The sequence below is a fragment of the Bombina bombina genome, chromosome 2 (assembly GCF_027579735.1).
Source record: "Bombina bombina isolate aBomBom1 chromosome 2, aBomBom1.pri, whole genome shotgun sequence".
Taxonomy (NCBI): domain Eukaryota; kingdom Metazoa; phylum Chordata; class Amphibia; order Anura; family Bombinatoridae; genus Bombina; species Bombina bombina.
In genome coordinates this window covers 431,495,909-431,514,120 of record NC_069500.1, presented here as the reverse complement: position 1 = coordinate 431,514,120, position 18,212 = coordinate 431,495,909, and the positions used below count along the sequence as shown (strand labels likewise).

Here is an 18,212-nt window from a genome sequence, read left to right as displayed (position 1 = left end):
AGAGGGGGAATAACCTAGGGATGTTCTTCAGGGGGTCCGTTTTGTTTAACATATTTATCAGTAATGTCACCAAAGGGCTACAGGGGAAAGTATGTCTTTTTGAAGATTATACAAAATGTGTAATCAAGTTGATATTCCAAGATGGGTGGACCAAATTAGAAGTGATATAAAAAAATTGGAGGATTGGAGAAATGACCAGGATCATAAAATTATGCATTTAGGAAAGAAGAATCCAAACATTAATTACAGACTCAATGACACTTTACTGACTGTCACAAAAAAGGAACGGCACTTGGGAGTTATTATTTCAGATTATTTAAAATTTAGTAAGCAATGTAGTTTTGCAGTGAGTAAGGCCAGTGGAGTGCTTGGTTGTATTGCAGCAGAAATCGTAAGGTTCTTATGCCACTTTACAGATCACTAATAAGACCTCATTCTGAGTATTGTGTGAAGCTCTGTAGACCATATCTCCAGAAGGATATAAACAAACTGGAATCTGGGCAAGGAGGACTAAAATGTTGCACATTATAAAAAAGAAAACTTCCCAGTAAAGGTTAAATGACCTATATATATATATATATATATTTCTCCTGTTAAGTGTGGTCAGTCCACGGGTCATCATTACTTCTGGGATATTAACTCCTCCCCAACAGGAAGTGCAAGAGGATTCACCCAGCAGAGCTGCTACATAGCTCCTCCCCTCTACGTCACACCCAGTCATTCTCTTGCACCCAACTAATAGATAGGATGTGTGAGAGGACTGTGGTGATTATACTTAGTTTTATACCTTCAATCAAAAGTTTGTTATTTTATAACAGCACCGGAGTGTGTTGTTCCTTCTCTGGTAGAGTTTGAAGAAGAATCTACCTGAGTTTTTTGTATGATTTTAGCCGGCGTAGTTAAGATCATATTGCTGTTCTCGGCCATCTGAGGAGAGGTAAACTTCAGATCAGGGGACAGCGGGCAGGTTAATCTGCAAAGAGGTATGTAGCAGCATATTATTTTCTGACAATGGAATTTGACTGAGAAAATTCTGCCATACCGATATAATGTAATCTCAGCCTTAAATGCAGTAGTAGCAACTGGTATCAGGCTGTCATGTATGTATATTTTACACTTCAGTATTCTGGGGAATGGCACTTCACTGGGATAATACTGTATGCATAAGACTTTAGCCTAATTTGCAGTGACTAGCAACAGGCTTTCTAATGTCATTTCATTTATTTGACGTTAAACGTTTTTGCTGGCATGTTAAATCGTTTAATTTTCTGAGGTACTGGGTGAAAAAATGTTTTGGGCACTGTTTTTTTCCACTTGGCAGTCGTTTTATTTAATTTAAGACAGTTTACTGATCTCCCTCACTGTTGTGTGTGAGGGGGAGGGGCCTATTTTGGCGCTTTTGCTACGCATCAAAAAATTCAGTCAGAAGTCTCTTGTCTTCCCTGCATGATCCGGTTCGTCTCTACAGAGCTCAGGGGTCTTCAAAACTTATTTTGAGGGAGGTAATCACTCACAGCAGAGCTGTGAGGTTGTAGCTGACTGTGATAAAAAACGTTTATTTCTGTACTTTTTTTCTGCTATCAGGGTTAGTTATCCATTGCTAATGGGGGCAATCCTTTGCTAAAATTGTGTATTTACCGTAAAAGATTTGATGTTATAGTTTCTCAGTTTATTAGTTCTCAACTGTCATAACCTTTTTCTGTGCTTCTTAAAGGCACAGTACGTTTTCATATTATTTGTAAATTACTTTGAAAAGTATTTCCAAGTTGCTAGTTTAATTGCTAGTGTGTTAAACATGTCTGATTCAGAGGAATATCTCTGTGCTATATGTGCTAAAGCCAAAGTGGAGCCCAATAGAAATTTATGTACTAATTGCATTGATGCTACTTTAAATAAAAGTCAATCTGTACAAATTGAACATATTTCACCAAACAACGAGGGGAGAGTTATGCCGACTAACTCGCCTCACGTGTCAGTACCTGCATCTCCCGCTCGGGAGGTGCGTGATATTGTAGCGCCGAGTACATCAGGGCGGCCATTACAAATCACATTACAGGATATGGCTAATGTTATGACTGAAGTTTTGGCTAAATTACCAGAACTAAGAGGTAAGCGTGATCACTCTGGGGTGAGAACAGAGTGCGCTGTTGATAATAGGGCCATGTCTGATACTGCGTCACAGTATGCTGAACATGAGGACGGAGAGCTTCAATCAGCAGGTGACGGTTCTGATCCCAATAGAATGGATTCAGACATTTCTAATTTTAAGTTTAAACTCGAAAACCTCCGTGTACTGTTAGGGGAGGTTTTAGCAGCTCTAAATGATTGTAACACCGTTGCAATCCCAGAGAAATTATGTAGGCTGGATAGATACTATGCGGTACTGGCGAGTACTGACGTATTTCCTATACCTAAGAGGCTTACAGAGATAATGGCTAAGGAGTGGGATAGGCCCGGTGTACCCTTTTCCCCCCCTCCTGTGTTTAGAAAAATGTTTCCAATAGACGCCACCACACGGGACTTATGGCAGACGGTCCCTAAGGTGGAGGGAGCGGTTTCTACTCTGGCTAAGCGTACCACTATCCCGGTGGAGGATAGCTGTGCCTTTTCAGATCCAATGGATAAAAAATTAGAGGGTTACCTTAAGAAAATGTTTGTTCAACAAGGTTTTATATTGCAACCCCTTGCATGTATTGCGTCTGTCACGGCCGCGGCCGCTTTTTGGTCCGAGTCCCTGGAAGAGACTCTTGACTCAATAACTATAGATGAGATTTCAAACAAGCTTAAGACACTTAAGCTAGCTAATTCATTTATTTCGGATGCCGTAGTACATTTAACTAAACTTACGGCCAAGAATTCCGGATTCGCCATTCAGGCACGCAGAGCACTGTGGCTAAAATCCTGGTCAGCTGACGTTACTTCTAAATCTAAATTACTTAACATACCTTTCAAAGGGCAGACCTTATTCGGGCCCTGGTTGAAAGAAATTATCGCTGACATTACAGGAGGTAAGGGCCATGCCCTGCCTCAAGACAGAGCCAAACCTAAGGCTAGACAGTCTAATTTTCGTTCCTTTCGGAATTTCAAAGCAGGAGCAGCATCAACTTCCTCTGCACCAAAACAGGAAGGAGCTGTTGCTCGCTACAGACAAGGCTGGAGACCTAACCAGTCCTGGAACAAGGGCAAGCAGGCCAGGAAACCTGCTGCTGCCCCTAAGACAGCATGAATTGAGGGCCCCCGATCCGGGAACGGATCTAGTGGGGGGCAGACTTTCTCTCTTCGCCCAGGCTTGGGCAAGAGATGTCCAGGATCCCTGGGCGTTAGAGATCATATCTCAGGGATACCTTCTGGACTTCAAATCCTCTCCCCCAAAAGGGAGATTTCATCTGTCAAGGTTGTCAACAAACCAAATAAAGAAAGAGGCGTTTCTACGCTGTGTACAAGATCTTTTACTAATGGGAGTGATCCATCCGGTTCCGCGGTCGGAACAAGGACAAGGGTTTTACTCAAATCTGTTTGTGGTTCCCAAAAAAGAGGGAACTTTCAGGCCAATCCTGGATTTAAAAATCCTAAACAAATTCCTAAGAGTTCCATCGTTCAAAATGGAAACTATTCGGACAATCTTACCCATGATCCAAAAGGGTCAGTACATGACCACAGTGGATTTAAAGGATGCTTACCTTCACATACCGATTCACAAAGATCATTACCGGTATCTAAGGTTTGCCTTCCTAGACAGGCATTACCAGTTTGTAGCTCTTCCATTCGGATTGGCTACGGCTCCAAGAATCTTCACGAAGGTTCTGGGTGCTCTTCTGGCGGTACTAAGACCGCGAGGAATTTCGGTAGCTCCGTACCTAGACGACATTCTGATACAAGCTTCAAGCTTTCAAACTGCCAAGTCTCATACAGAGTTAGTACTGGCATTTCTAAGGTCGCATGGATGGAAGGTGAACGAAAAGAAGAGTTCTCTCTTTCCACTCACAAGAGTTCCCTTCTTGGGGACTCTTATAGATTCTGTAGAAATGAAGATTTACCTGACAGAAGACAGGTTAACAAAGCTTCAAAATGCATGCCGTGTCCTTCATTCCATTCAACACCCGTCAGTAGCTCAATGCATGGAGGTGATCGGCTTAATGGTAGCGGCAATGGACATAGTACCCTTTGCACGCCTACATCTCAGACCGCTGCAATTGTGCATGCTAAGTCAGTGGAATGGGGATTACTCAGACTTGTCCCCTACTCTGAATCTGGATCAAGAGACCAGAAATTCTCTTCTATGGTGGCTTTCTCGGCCACATCTGTCCAGGGAGATGCCATTCAGCAGGCCAGACTGGACAATTGTAACAATAGACGCCAGCCTACTAGGTTGGGGCGCTGTCTGGAATTCTCTGAAGGCTCAGGGACAATGGAATCAGGAGGAGAGTCTCCTGCCAATAAACATTCTGAAATTGAGAGCAGTTCTCAATGCCCTTCTGGCTTGGCCCCAGTTAACAACTCGGGGGTTCATCAGGTTTCAGTCGGACAACATCACGACTGTAGCTTACATCAACCATCAGGGAGGGACAAGAAGCTCCCTAGCAATGATGGAAGTATCAAAGATAATTCGCTGGGCAGAGTCTCACTCTTGCCACCTGTCAGCAATCCACATCCCGGGAGTGGAGAACTGGGAGGCGGATTTCCTAAGTCGTCAGACTTTTCATCCGGGGGAGTGGGAACTTCATCCGGAGGTCTTTGCCCAGATACTTCGACGTTGGGGCAAACCAGAGATAGATCTCATGGCGTCTCGACAGAACGCCAAGCTTCCTCGTTACGGGTCCAGATCCAGGGATCCGGGAGCGGTTCTGATAGATGCTTTGACAGCACCTTGGACCTTCGGGATGGCTTATGTGTTTCCACCTTTCCCGATGCTTCCTCGATTGATTGCCAGAATCAAACAGGAGAGAGCATCAGTGATTCTAATAGCGCCTGCATGGCCACGCAGGACTTGGTATGCAGATCTGGTGGACATGTCATCCTGTCCACCTTGGTCTCTACCTCTGAAACAGGACCTTCTGATCCAGGGTCCCTTCAAACATCAAAATCTAATTTCTCTGAAGCTGACTGCTTGGAAATTGAACGCTTGATCTTATCAAAACGTTTTTTTTCTGAGTCAGTTATTGATACCTTAATACAGGCTAGGAAGCCTGTTACCAGAAAGATTTACCATAAGATATGGCGCAAATACTTATATTGGTGCGAATCCAAGAGTTACTCATGGAGTAAGGTTAGGATTCCTAGGATATTGTCTTTTCTACAAGAAGGTTTAGAAAAGGGTTTATCCGCTAGTTCCTTAAAGGGACAGATTTCAGCTCTGTCCATTCTTTTACACAAACGTCTGTCAGAAGTTCCGGACGTTCAAGCTTTTTGTCAGGCTTTAGCTAGGATCAAGCCTGTGTTTAAAACTGTTGCTCCACCATGGAGTTTGAACTTAGTTCTTAATTTTTTACAGGGTGTTCCGTTTGAACCCCTTCATTCCATTGATATCAAGCTGTTATCTTGGAAAGTTCTGTTTTTAATGGCGATTTCCTCGGCTCGAAGAGTCTCTGAGTTATCTGCCTTACATTGTGATTCTCCTTATCTGATTTTTCATTCAGACAAGGTAGTTCTGCGTACTAAACCTGGGTTCCTACCTAAGGTGGTCACTAACAGGAATATCAATCAAGAGATTGTTGTTCCATCTTTGTGTCCTAATCCTTCTTCGAAGAAGGAACGTCTGCTACACAATCTAGATGTAGTCCGTGCCCTGAAATTTTATCTACAGGCAACTAAGGATTTTTGACAAACGTCTTCCCTGTTTGTCGTTTATTCTGGTCAGAGGAGAGGTCAAAAAGCTTCGGCTACCTCTCTCTCTTTTTGGCTTCGTAGCATAATACGGTTAACCTATGAGACTGCTGGACAGCAGCCTCCTGAAAGAATTACAGCACATTCTACTAGAGCTGTGGCTTCCACTTGGGCCTTTAAGAATGAGGCTTCTGTTGAACAGATTTGCAAGGCTGCAACTTGGTCTTCTCTTCATACTTTTTCCAAATTTTACAAATTTGACACTTTTGCTTCTTCGGAGGCTGTTTTTGGGAGAAAGGTTCTTCAGGCAGTGGTTCCTTCCGTATAAAGAGCCTGCCTGTCCCTCCCGTCATCCGTGTACTTTAGCTTTGGTATTGGTATCCCAGAAGTAATGATGACCCGTGGACTGACCACACTTAACAGGAGAAAACAAAATTTATGCTTACCTGATAAATTCCTTTCTCCTGTAGTGTGGTCAGTCCACGGCCCGCCCTGTTTTTTATGGCAGGTCTAAAAAAAATTTTTAAATTATACTCCAGTCACCACTGCACCCTTTGGCTTCTCCTTTCTCGTTGGTTCTTGGTCGAATAACTGGGTGTGACGTAGAGGGGAGGAGCTATGTAGCAGCTCTGCTGGGTGAATCCTCTTGCACTTCCTGTTGGGGAGGAGTTAATATCCCAGAAGTAATGATGACCCGTGGACTGACCACACTAGGAATTTATCAGGTAAGCATAAATTTTGTTATATATATATATATATATATATATATATATATATATATATATATATATATATATATATATATATATATATATATATATATATATAGCTTAGAGGAGAGAAGGGAAAGAGGTGATATGAAAGTACATTTTATATTAAGTGGACCAGTTAAGCTGAGGATGTGAATATTTTTAATAAAAAGAAATACTCCAGAACAAGGGGTCATGATCTCAAGCTGAAGGGTAGTAGGTTCAGTAGTAATTTGCTTCTTCATAGAAAGGGTGGTTGATTCATGGAATAAACTTCTATTAGAGGTGGTAATGACAAACACTGTGGGGGAATACAAGAATTCCTGGGATAAGCATTAGGTTTTCCAACAAACTAGATAAGTTTACACTTTTAGGATAATTTGGGAAAACTTGTTAGGCCTATGGTTCTTATCTGCCATCAAAAGATTTTATGTTTCTATATAAAGTTATATCACATTGCATGCCATAGTTATATTTTGAACAACTGTAATTTTCATGTAAGTGATATTAAAGGGATACTGAACCCAGTTTTTTTCTTTCATTATTCAGATACAGCATGATATTTTAAGCACATTCTAATTTACTCCTGTTATCAATTTTTCTTAGTTATCTTGGTTATCTATTTCTCCAACATAGGTGTGTCCGGTCCACGGCGTCATCCTTACTTGTGGGATATTCTCTTCCCCAACAGGAAATGGCAAAGAGCCCAGCAAAGCTGGTCACATGATCCCTCCTAGGCTCCGCCTACCCCAGTCATTCTCTTTGCCGTTGTACAGGCAACATCTCCACGGAGATGGCTTAGAGTTTTTTTAGTGTTTAACTGTAGTTTTTATTATTCAATCAAGAGTTTGTTATTTTGAAATAGTGCTGGTATGTACTATTTACTCAGAAACAGAAAAGAGATGAAGATTTCTGTTTGTATGAGGAAAATGATTTTAGCAACCGTCACTAAAATCCATGGCTGTTCCACACAGGACTGTTGAGAGCAATTAACTTCAGTTGGGGGAACAGTGAGCAGTCTCTTGCTGCTTGAGGTATGACACATTCTAACAAGACGATGTAATGCTGGAAGCTGTCATTTTCCCTCTGGGATCCGGTAAGCCATGTTTATTACGATTGTAAATAAGGGCTTCAAAAAGGGCTTATTAAGACTGTAGACTTTTTTTGGGCTAAATCGATTGATTATTAACACATATTTAGCCTTGAGGAATCATTTTATCTGGGTATTTTGATATAATAATATCGGCAGGCACTGTTTTAGACACCTTATTCTTTAGGGGCTTTCCCAAAGCATAGGCAGAGCCTCATTTTCGCGCCGGTGTTGCGCACTTGTTTTTGAGAGGCATGGCATGCAGTCGCATGTGAGAGGAGCTCTGATACTTAGAAAAGACTTTCTGAGGGCGTCATTTGGTATCGTATTCCCCTTGGGGCTTGGTTGGGTCTCAGCAAAGCAGATACCAGGGACTGTAAAGGGGTTAAAGTTCAAAACGGCTCCGGTTCCGTTATTTTAAGGGTTAAAGCTTCCAAATTTGGTGTGCAATACTTTTAAGGCTTTAAGACACTGTGGTGAAAATTTGGTAAATTTTGAACAATTCCTTCATGTTTTTTCGCATTTGCAGTAATAAAGTGTGTTCAGTTTAAAATTTAAAGTGACAGTAACGGTTTTATTTTAAAACGGGGCATTCCAGACATGGATCTGATGGCCTCTCGTCAGAACTTCAAAGTTCCTTGCTACGGGTCCAGATCCAGGGATCCCAAGGCGGCTCTAGTGGATGCACTAGTAGCACCTTGGACCTTCAAACTAGCTTATGTGTTCCCGCCGTTTCCTCTCATCCCCAGGCTGGTAGCCAGGATCAATCAGGAGAGGGCGTCGGTGATCTTGATAGCTCCTGCGTGGCCACGCAGGACTTGGTACGCAGATCTGGTGAATATGTCATCGGCTCCTCCTTGGAAGCTACCTTTGAGACGAGACCTTCTTGTTCAGGGTCCGTTCGAACATCCGAATCTGGTTTCACTCCAGCTGACTGCTTGGAGATTGAACGCTTGATCTTATCGAAGCGAGATTTCTCAGATTCTGTTATCGATACTCTTGTTCAGGCCAGAAAGCCTGTAACTAGAAAGATTTACCACAAAATTTGGAAAAAATATATCTGTTGGTGTGAATCTAAAGGATTCCCTTGGGACAAGGTTAAGATTCCTAGGATTCTATCCTTCCTTCAAGAAGGATTGGAAAAAGGATTATCTGCAAGTTCCCTGAAGGGACAGATTTCTGCCTTGTCTGTGTTACTTCACAAAAAGCTGGCCGCTGTGCCAGATGTTCAAGCCTTTGTTCAGGCTCTGGTTAGAATTAAGCCTGTTTACAAACCTTTGACTCCTCCTTGGAGTCTCAATTTAGTTCTTTCAGTTCTTCAGGGGGTTCCGTTTGAACCCTTGCATTCCGTTGATATTAAGTTATTATCTTGGAAAGTTTTGTTTTTAGTTGCAATTTCTTCTGCTAGAAGAGTTTCAGAATTATCTGCTCTGCAGTGTTCTCCTCCTTATCTGGTGTTCCATGCAGATAAGGTGGTTTTACGTACTAAACCTGGTTTTCTTCCAAAAGTTGTTTCTAACAAAAACATTAACCAGGAGATTATCGTACCTTCTCTGTGTCCGAAACCAGTTTCAAAGAAGGAACGTTTGTTGCACAATTTGGATGTTGTTCGCGCTCTAAAATTCTATTTAGATGCTACAAAGGATTTTAGACAAACATCTTCCTTGTTTGTTGTTTATTCCGGTAAAAGGAGAGGTCAAAAAGCAACTTCTACCTCTCTCTCTTTTTGGATTAAAAGCATCATCAGATTGGCTTACGAGACTGCCGGACGGCAGCCTCCCGAAAGAATCACAGCTCATTCCACTAGGGCTGTGGCTTCCACATGGGCCTTCAAGAACGAGGCTTCTGTTGATCAGATATGTAGGGCAGCGACTTGGTCTTCACTGCACACTTTTACCAAATTTTACAAGTTTGATACTTTTGCTTCTTCTGAGGCTATTTTTGGGAGAAAGGTTTTGCAAGCCGTGGTGCCTTCCATTTAGGTGACCTGATTTGCTCCCTCCCTTCATCCGTGTCCTAAAGCTTTGGTATTGGTTCCCACAAGTAAGGATGACGCCGTGGACCGGACACACCTATGTTGGAGAAAACAGAATTTATGTTTACCTGATAAATTACTTTCTCCAACGGTGTGTCCGGTCCACGGCCCGCCCTGGTTTTTTTAATCAGGTCTGATAATTTATTTTCTTTAACTACAGTCACCACGGTACCATATGGTTTCTCCTATGCAAATATTCCTCCTTAATGTCGGTCGAATGACTGGGGTAGGCGGAGCCTAGGAGGGATCATGTGACCAGCTTTGCTGGGCTCTTTGCCATTTCCTGTTGGGGAAGAGAATATCCCACAAGTAAGGATGACGCCGTGGACCGGACACACCGTTGGAGAAAGTAATTTATCAGGTAAACATAAATTCTGTTTTTTCTTGGTATCTTTATTTGAAAAAGCGGGAAATTTTAAGTTTACGAGCCAGCCCATCTTTGTTTCAGCACCTGGGTACAGCTTGCTGATTGGTAGCCAAATGTACCCACCAATCAGCAAGCGCTATCCAGGGTACTGAGCCAAAAATGGGCCGGCTCGTAAGATTACATTCCTGCTTTTTCAAATAAAGATACAAAGAGAACAGAGAAAAATTGATAATAGAAGTAAATTCGAAAGCTGCCTAAAATGTCATGCTCTATCTGAATCACGAAAGAAAAAAAATTGGATTCAGTATCCTTTTAACCCCTTAATGACCGGACCATTTTTCAATTTTCTTACCCTTAATGACAATGGCTATTTTTACATTTCTGCAGTGTTTGCGTTTAGCTGTAATTTTCCTCTTACTCGTTTACTGTACCCACACATATTATATACCGTTTTTCTCGTCATTAAATGGACTTTCTAAAGATACCATTATTTTCATCATATCTTATAATTTACTAAAAAAAAATGATAAAATATGAGGAAAAAATGGAAAAAAACACACTTTTTCTAACTTTGACCCCCAAAATCTGTTACACATCTACAATCACCAAAAAATACCCATGCTAAATAGCTTATAAATTTTGTCCTGAGTTTAGAAATACCCAATGTTTACATGTTCTTTGCTTTTTTTGCAATTTATGGGGCAATAAATACAAGTAGCACTTTGTTATTTCCAAACCACTTTTTTTCAAAATTAGCGCTAGTTACTTTGGAACCCTGATATCTGTCAGGAATACCTGAATATCCCTTGACATGTATATATTTTGTTTTAGAAGACATCCCAAAGTATTGATCTAGGCCCATTTTGGTATATTTCATGCCACCATTTCACCGCCAAATGCGATAAAAAAAAAAAAAGTTCACTTTTTCACAAATTTTGTCACAAACTTTAGGTTTCCCACTGAAATTATTTACAAACAGCTTCTGCAATTATGGCACAAATGGTTGTAAATGCTTCTCTGGGATCCCCTTTTTCAGAAATAACAGACTTATATGGCTTTGTGGTTGCTTTTTGGTAATTAGAAGGCCGCTAAATGCCGCTGCGCACCACACATGTTTTATGCCCAGGAGTGAAGGGGTTAATTAGGGAGCTTGTAGGGTTAATTTTAGCTTTAGTGTAGTGTAGTAGACAACCCCAAGTATTGATCTAGGCCCATTTTGGTATATTTTATGCCACCATTTCACCGCCAAAAGCGAGCAAATAAAAAAAAAAAAACTTTACATTTTTCACAATTTTAGGTTTCTCACTGAAATTATTTACAAACAGCTTGTGCTATTATGGCAGAAATTGTTGTAAAAGCTTCTCTGGGATCCCCTTTGTTCAGAAATAGCAGATTTATATGGCTTTGGCGTTGCTTTTTGGTAATTAGAAGGCCACTAAATGCTGCTGCGCACCACACGTGAATTATGCCCAGCAGTGAAGGGGTTAAATTAGGTAGCTTGTAGGGAGCTTGCAGGGTTAATTTTAGAGATCAGCCTCCCACCTGACACATCCCACCCCCTGATCCCTCCCAAACAGCTCTCTTCCCTCCCCCACCCCACAATTGTTACCGCCATCTTAAGTACTGGCAGAAAGTCTGCCAGTACTAAATAAAAGAGTTTTTTTTTTTAAATAAAAATTATAAAATATTTTAGTTGTGATGGACCCCTGCCTTAGCACCAACCTCCCTGATCCCCCCCTCCAGCTCTCTAACCCTCTCCCCTACCTAATTACCGCCATCTTGGGTACTGGCAGCTGTCTGCCAGTACCCAGTTTGGCCCCACAAACCAAACTATTTTAATTTTATTTATAACTTTTATTTGTATGTTTAATTATTTCTGTAGTGTAGCAGCCCCCCCACAACACCCCCACCTCCTCCCCCTCCCAGATCCTTTTAAATGTAAAAAAAAAAAAATAACTTTTTTTCCCCTTCCTTTTTCATTGGTGTCAGTGTGGCTAATGCGCGCACGTGCACGTGCACGCGCGCCCACGTGCACACGCACACCCGCGCACGTGCACGCACGCACACACGCTCCCTCCTCCCACCGGACAAAGGCACCATCACTACCGGTGCAGAGAGGGCCACAGAGTGGCTCTCTCTGCATCGGAGTCTTGTAAAGGGGTATTGCAGGATGCCTCCATATCGAGGCATCACTGCAATACCCTCAGAGCTGCTGGAAGTGATTGTGATCACTTCCAGCACTCTGTTAGACAACTGACGTACCAGGTACGTCCATTGTCATTAACTGCTTGTTAATGCATGACGTACCTGGTAAGTCAGTTGTCATTAAGGGTTTAAAGGGACAGTCAACACTAAAATTGTTATTGTTTAAAAAGATTGATAATGCCTTTACTACCCATCCCCCAACTTTGTTATATTGTTATATTAATATACTTTATAACATTGAAACCTCTAGTTCATGTGAACAATATAGATAACATTGTGATCACGCCTGTGGCTTGTGGCAGACACTGCGCTAATTGGCTAAAATGCAAGTCAATAGATAATAACTAAAAAGTCATGTGATCAGGGAGCTGTCAGAAGATGCTTAGATACAAGGTAATCACAAAGGTAAAAAAGTGTATTAATATAACAGTGTTGGTTCTGCAAAACTGGGGAATGGGTAATAAAGGGATTATCTATCCCCCAGGGATCAGTACCGGGCCCTGTTCTTTTTAATATTTTTATAAATGACTTGGAGCAAGGAGTTATTAACGATATTTCTATTTTTGCAGATGATACTTAGTTAAGTAAGGTCATTAGGTCAGAGCAGGATGAACTTTCGTTACAAAGGGATCTGCAAAAATTAGAAGTATGGGCAGGTAAATGGAAAATTAGATTTAATACGGGAAAATGCAAGGTTCTACATTTTGGAAGTAAAAATAAGCAGGCAACGTATTATTTAAATGGGACAATACTTAGCCAAACAGAGGAGGAAAGGGATTTGGGAGTAGTAATAGATAACAAGCTACAGATGGGTGCACAATGCAGGGCAACAGCTACAAAGGCTAATAAGATACTAGCATGTATTAAAAGAGGAATTGATTCAAGGGAGGAAACTGTCACTATATAAATCCCTGATAAGACCTCACCTTGAGTATGGAGTGCAGTTCTGGGGACCGATCGCAAAAAAAGATATTGCAGAACTAGAAAAAGTTCAGAGAAGGGCCACAAAGCTGATAAGGAGAATGGAGAATTTAAGCTATGAGGAGAGGCTAGCCAAACTGGGTCTGTTTTCTTAAGAAAAAAGGCGCTTGAGAGGTGACATGATTACTTTCTCCAACATAGGTGTGTCCGGTCCACGGCGTCATCCTTACTTGTGGGATATTCTCTTCCCCAACAGGAAATGGCAAAGAGCCCAGCAAAGCTGGTCACATGATCCCTCCTAGGCTCCGCCTTCCCCAGTCATTCTCTTTGCCGTTGTACAGGCAACATCTCCACGGAGATGGCTTAGAGTTTTTTGGTGTTTAACTGTAGTTTTTATTATTCAATCAAGAGTTTGTTATTTTAAAATAGTGCTGGTATGTACTATTTACTCTGAAACAGAAAAGAGATGAAGATTTCTGTTTGTAAGAGGAAAATGATTTTAGCAACCGTTACTAAAATCGATGGCTGTTTCCACACAGGACTGTTGAGAGGAATTAACTTCAGTTGGGGGAAACAGTGAGCAGACTTTTGCTGCTTGAGGTATGACACATTTCTAACAAGACGATGTAATGCTGGAAGCTGTCATTTTCCCTATGGGATCCGGTAAGCCATTTTTATTACATAAAGAAAAAAAGGGCTTCACAAGGGCTTTTAAGACTGTAGACATTTTCTGGGCTAAAACGATTGATATATAAGCATATTTTAATACTTCATAGCTTTGAGGAATTATTTTATTCTTGGGAATTATGTAAAATAACCGGCAGGCACTGTATTGGACACCTTATCCTCTAGGGGCTTTCCCTAATCATAGGCAGAGCCTCATTTTCGCGCCTCTATTGCGCACTTGTTTTTGGGAAGCATGACATGCAGATGCATGTGTGAGGAGCTCTGATACATAGAAAAGACTTTCTGAAGGCGTCATTTGGTATCGTATTCCCCTTTGGGCTTGGTTGGGTCTCAGCAAAGCAGATACCAGGGACTGTAAAGGGGTTAAATATAAAAACGGCTCCGGTTCCGTTATTTTAAGGGTTAAAGCTTTCAAATTTGGTGTGCAATACTTTTAAGGCTTTAAGACACTGTGGTGAAATTTTGGTGAATTTTGAACAATTCCTTCATACTTTTTCACATTTGCAGTAATAAAGTGTGTTCAGTTTAAAATTTAAAGTGACAGTAACGGTTTTATTTTAAAACGTTTTTTGTACTTTGTTATCAAGTTTATGCCTGTTTAACATGTCTGAACTACCAGATAGACTGTGTTCTGTATGTGGGGAAGCCAAGGTTCCTTCTCATTTAAATAGATGTGATTTATGTGACACAAAATTTAGAGAAAATGATGCCCAAGATGATTCCTCAAGTGAGGGGAGTAAGCATGGTACTGCATCATCCCCTCCTTCGTCTACACCAGTCTTGCCCACACAGGAGGCCCCTAGTACATCTAGTGCGCCAATACTCCTTACTATGCAACAATTAACGGCTGTAATGGATAATTCTATCAAAAACATTTTAGCCAAAATGCCCACTTATCAGCGAAAGCGCGACTGCTCTGTTTTAGAAAATACTGAAGAGCATGAGGACGCTGATGATATTGGTTCTGAAGTGCCCCTACACCAGTCTGAGGGGGCCAGGGAGGTTTTGTCTGAGGGAGAAATTTCAGATTCAGGGAAAATTTCTCAACAAGCTGAACCTGATGTGATTACATTTAAATTTAAATTGGATGATTGTGAGAATTTGGTCATTCCAGAGAAATTATGTAAAATGGACAAGTTCCTAGAGGTCCCGGGGCCCCCCGAAGCTTTTCCTATACCCAAGCGGGTGGCGGACATTGTAAATAAAGAATGGGAAAGGCCCGGCATACCTTTCGTCCCTCCCCCTATATTTAAGAAATTGTTTCCTATGGTCGACCCCAGAAAGGACTTATGGCAGACAGTCCCCAAGGTCGAGGGGGCGGTTTCTACTCTAAACAAACGCACCACTATACCCATAGAAGATAGTTGTGCTTTCAAAGATCCTATGGATAAAAAATTAGAGGGTTTGCTTAAAAAGATGTTTGTTCAGCAAGGTTACCTTCTACAACCAATTTCATGCATTGTTCCTGTCACTACAGCAGCGTGTTTCTGGTTCGATGAACTAGAAAAGGCGCTCAATAAAGATTCTTCTTATGAGGAGATTTTGGACAGAATTCATGCTCTCAAATTGGCTAACTCTTTCACCCTAGACGCCACTTTGCAATTGGCTAGATTAGCGGCGAAAAATTCTGGGTTTGCTATTGTGGCGCGCAGAGCGCTTTGGCTAAAATCTTGGTCAGCGGATGCGTCTTCCAAGAACAAATTGCTTAACATTCCTTTCAAGGGGAAAACGCTGTTTGGCCCTGACTTGAAAGAGATTATTTCTGATATCACTGGGGGCAAGGGCCACGCCCTTCCTCAGGATAGGTCTTTCAAGGCCAAAAATAAACCTAATTTTCTTCCCTTTCGCAGAAATGGACCAGCCCCAAGTGCTACGTCCTCTAAGCAAGAGGGTAATACTTCTCAAGCCAAGCCAGCCTGGAGGCCAATGCAAGGCTGGAACAAAGGTAAGCAGGCCAAGAAACCTGCCACTGCTACCAAGACAGCATGAGATGTTGGCCCCCGATCCGGGACCGGATCTGGTGGGGGGCAGACTCTCTCTCTTCGCTCAGGCTTGGGCAAGAGATGTTCTGGATCCTTGGGCGCTAGAAATAGTCTCCCAAGGTTATCTTCTGGAATTCAAGGGGCTTCCCCCAAGGGGGAGGTTCCACAGGTCTCAATTGTCTTCAGACCACATAAAAAAACAGGCATTCTTACATTGTGTAGAAGACCTGTTAAAAATGGGAGTGATTCATCCTGTTCCATTAGGAGAACAAGGGATGGGGTTCTACTCCAATCTGTTCGTAGTTCCCAAAAAAGAGGGAACATTCAGACCAATCTTAGATCTCAAGATCCTAAACAAGTTTCTCAAGGTTCCATCGTTCAAAATGTAAACCATTCGAACAATTCTTCCTTCCATCCAGGAAGGTCAATTCATGACCACGGTGGATTTAAAGGATGCGTATCTACATATTCCTATCCACAAGGAACATCATCGGTTCCTAAGGTTCGCATTTCTGGACAAGCATTACCAGTTTGTGGCACTTCCGTTCGGATTAGCCACTGCTCCAAGAATTTTCACAAAGGTACTAGGGTCCCTTCTAGCGGTGCTAAGACCAAGGGGCATTGCAGTAGTACCTTACTTGGACGACATACTGATTCAAGCGTCGTCCCTTCCACAAGCAAAGGCTCACACGGACATTGTCCTGGCCTTTCTCAGATCTCACGGGTGGAAAGTGAACGTAGAAAAAAGTTCTCTATCTCCGTCAACAAGGGTTCCCTTCTTGGGAACAATAATAGACTCCTTAGAAATGAGGATTTTTCTGACAGAGGCCAGAAAATCAAAACTTCTAAACTCTTGTCAAATACTTCATTCTGTTCCTCTTCCTTCCATAGCGCAGTGCATGGAAGTTATAGGTTTGATGGTAGCGGCAATGGACATAGTTCCTTTTGCGCGAATTCATCTAAGACCATTACAACTGTGCATGCTCAGTCAGTGGAATGGGGACTATACAGACTTGTCTCCGACGATACAAGTAGATCAGAGGACCAGAGATTCACTCCGTTGGTGGCTGTCCCTGGACAACCTGTCACAGGGGATGAGCTTCCGCAGACCAGAGTGGGTCATTGTCACGACCGACGCCAGTCTGGTGGGCTGGGGCGCGGTCTGGGGACCCCTGAAAGCTCAGGGTCTTTGGTCTCGGGAAGAATCTCTTCTCCCGATAAATATTCTGGAACTGAGAGCGATATTCAATGCTCTCAAGGCTTGGCCTCAGCTAGTGAAGGCCAAGTTCATACGGTTTCAATCAGACAACATGACGACTGTTGCGTACATCAACCATCAGGGGGGAACAAGGAGTTCCCTGGCGATGGAAGAAGTGACCAAAATCATTCAATGGGCGGAGACTCACTCCTGCCATTTGTCTGCAATCCACATCCCAGGAGTGGAAAATTGGGAAGCGGATTTTCTGAGTCGTCAGACATTTCATCCGGGGGAGTGGGAACTCCATCCGGAAATCTTTGCCCAAATTACTCAATTGTGGGGCATTCCAGACATGGATCTGATGGCCTCTCGTCAGAACTTCAAGGTTCCTTGCTACGGGTCCAGATCCAGGGATCCCAAGGCGACTCTAGTAGATGCACTAGTAGCACCTTGGACCTTCAAACTAGCTTATGTATTCCCGCCGTTTCCTCTCATCCCCAGGCTGGTAGCCAGGATCAATCAGGAGAGGGCATCGGTGATCTTGATAGCTCCTGCGTGGCCACGCAGGACTTGGTATGCAGACCTGGTGAATATGTCATCGGCTCCACCATGGAAGCTACCTTTGAGACGAGACCTTCTTGTTCAAGGTCCGTTCGAACATCCGAATCTGGTCTCACTCCAACTGACTGTTTGGAGATTGAACGCTTGATCTTATCAAAGCGAGGGTTCTCAGATTCTGTCATTGATACTCTTGTTCAGGCCAGAAAGCCTGTAACTAGAAAAATCTACCACAAAATATGGAAAAAATATATCTGTTGGTGTGAATCTAAAGGATTCCCTTGGGACAAGGTAAAAATTCCTAAGATTCTATCCTTTCTTCAAGAAGGTTTGGAGAAAGGATTATCTGCAAGTTCTTTGAAGGGACAGATTTCTGCCTTGTCTGTGTTACTTCACAAAAAGCTGGCAGCTGTGCCAGATGTTCAAGCCTTTGTTCAGGCTCTGGTTAGAATCAAGCCTGTTTACAAACCTTTGACTCCTCCTTGGAGTCTCAATTTAGTTCTTTGAGTTCTTCAGGGGGTTCCGTTTGAACCCTTACATTCCGTTGATATTAAGTTATTATCTTGGAAAGTTTTGTTTTTGGTTGCAATTTCTTCT

General features: G+C 42.3%; 1 protein-coding gene across 1 annotated transcript in view; it reads left to right on the top strand.

Moving 5' to 3' along the window:
- DEPDC5 (DEP domain containing 5, GATOR1 subcomplex subunit) overlaps nt 1-18,212 on the top strand; it is a 336,582-nt gene that overhangs the window by 81,303 nt on the left and 237,067 nt on the right.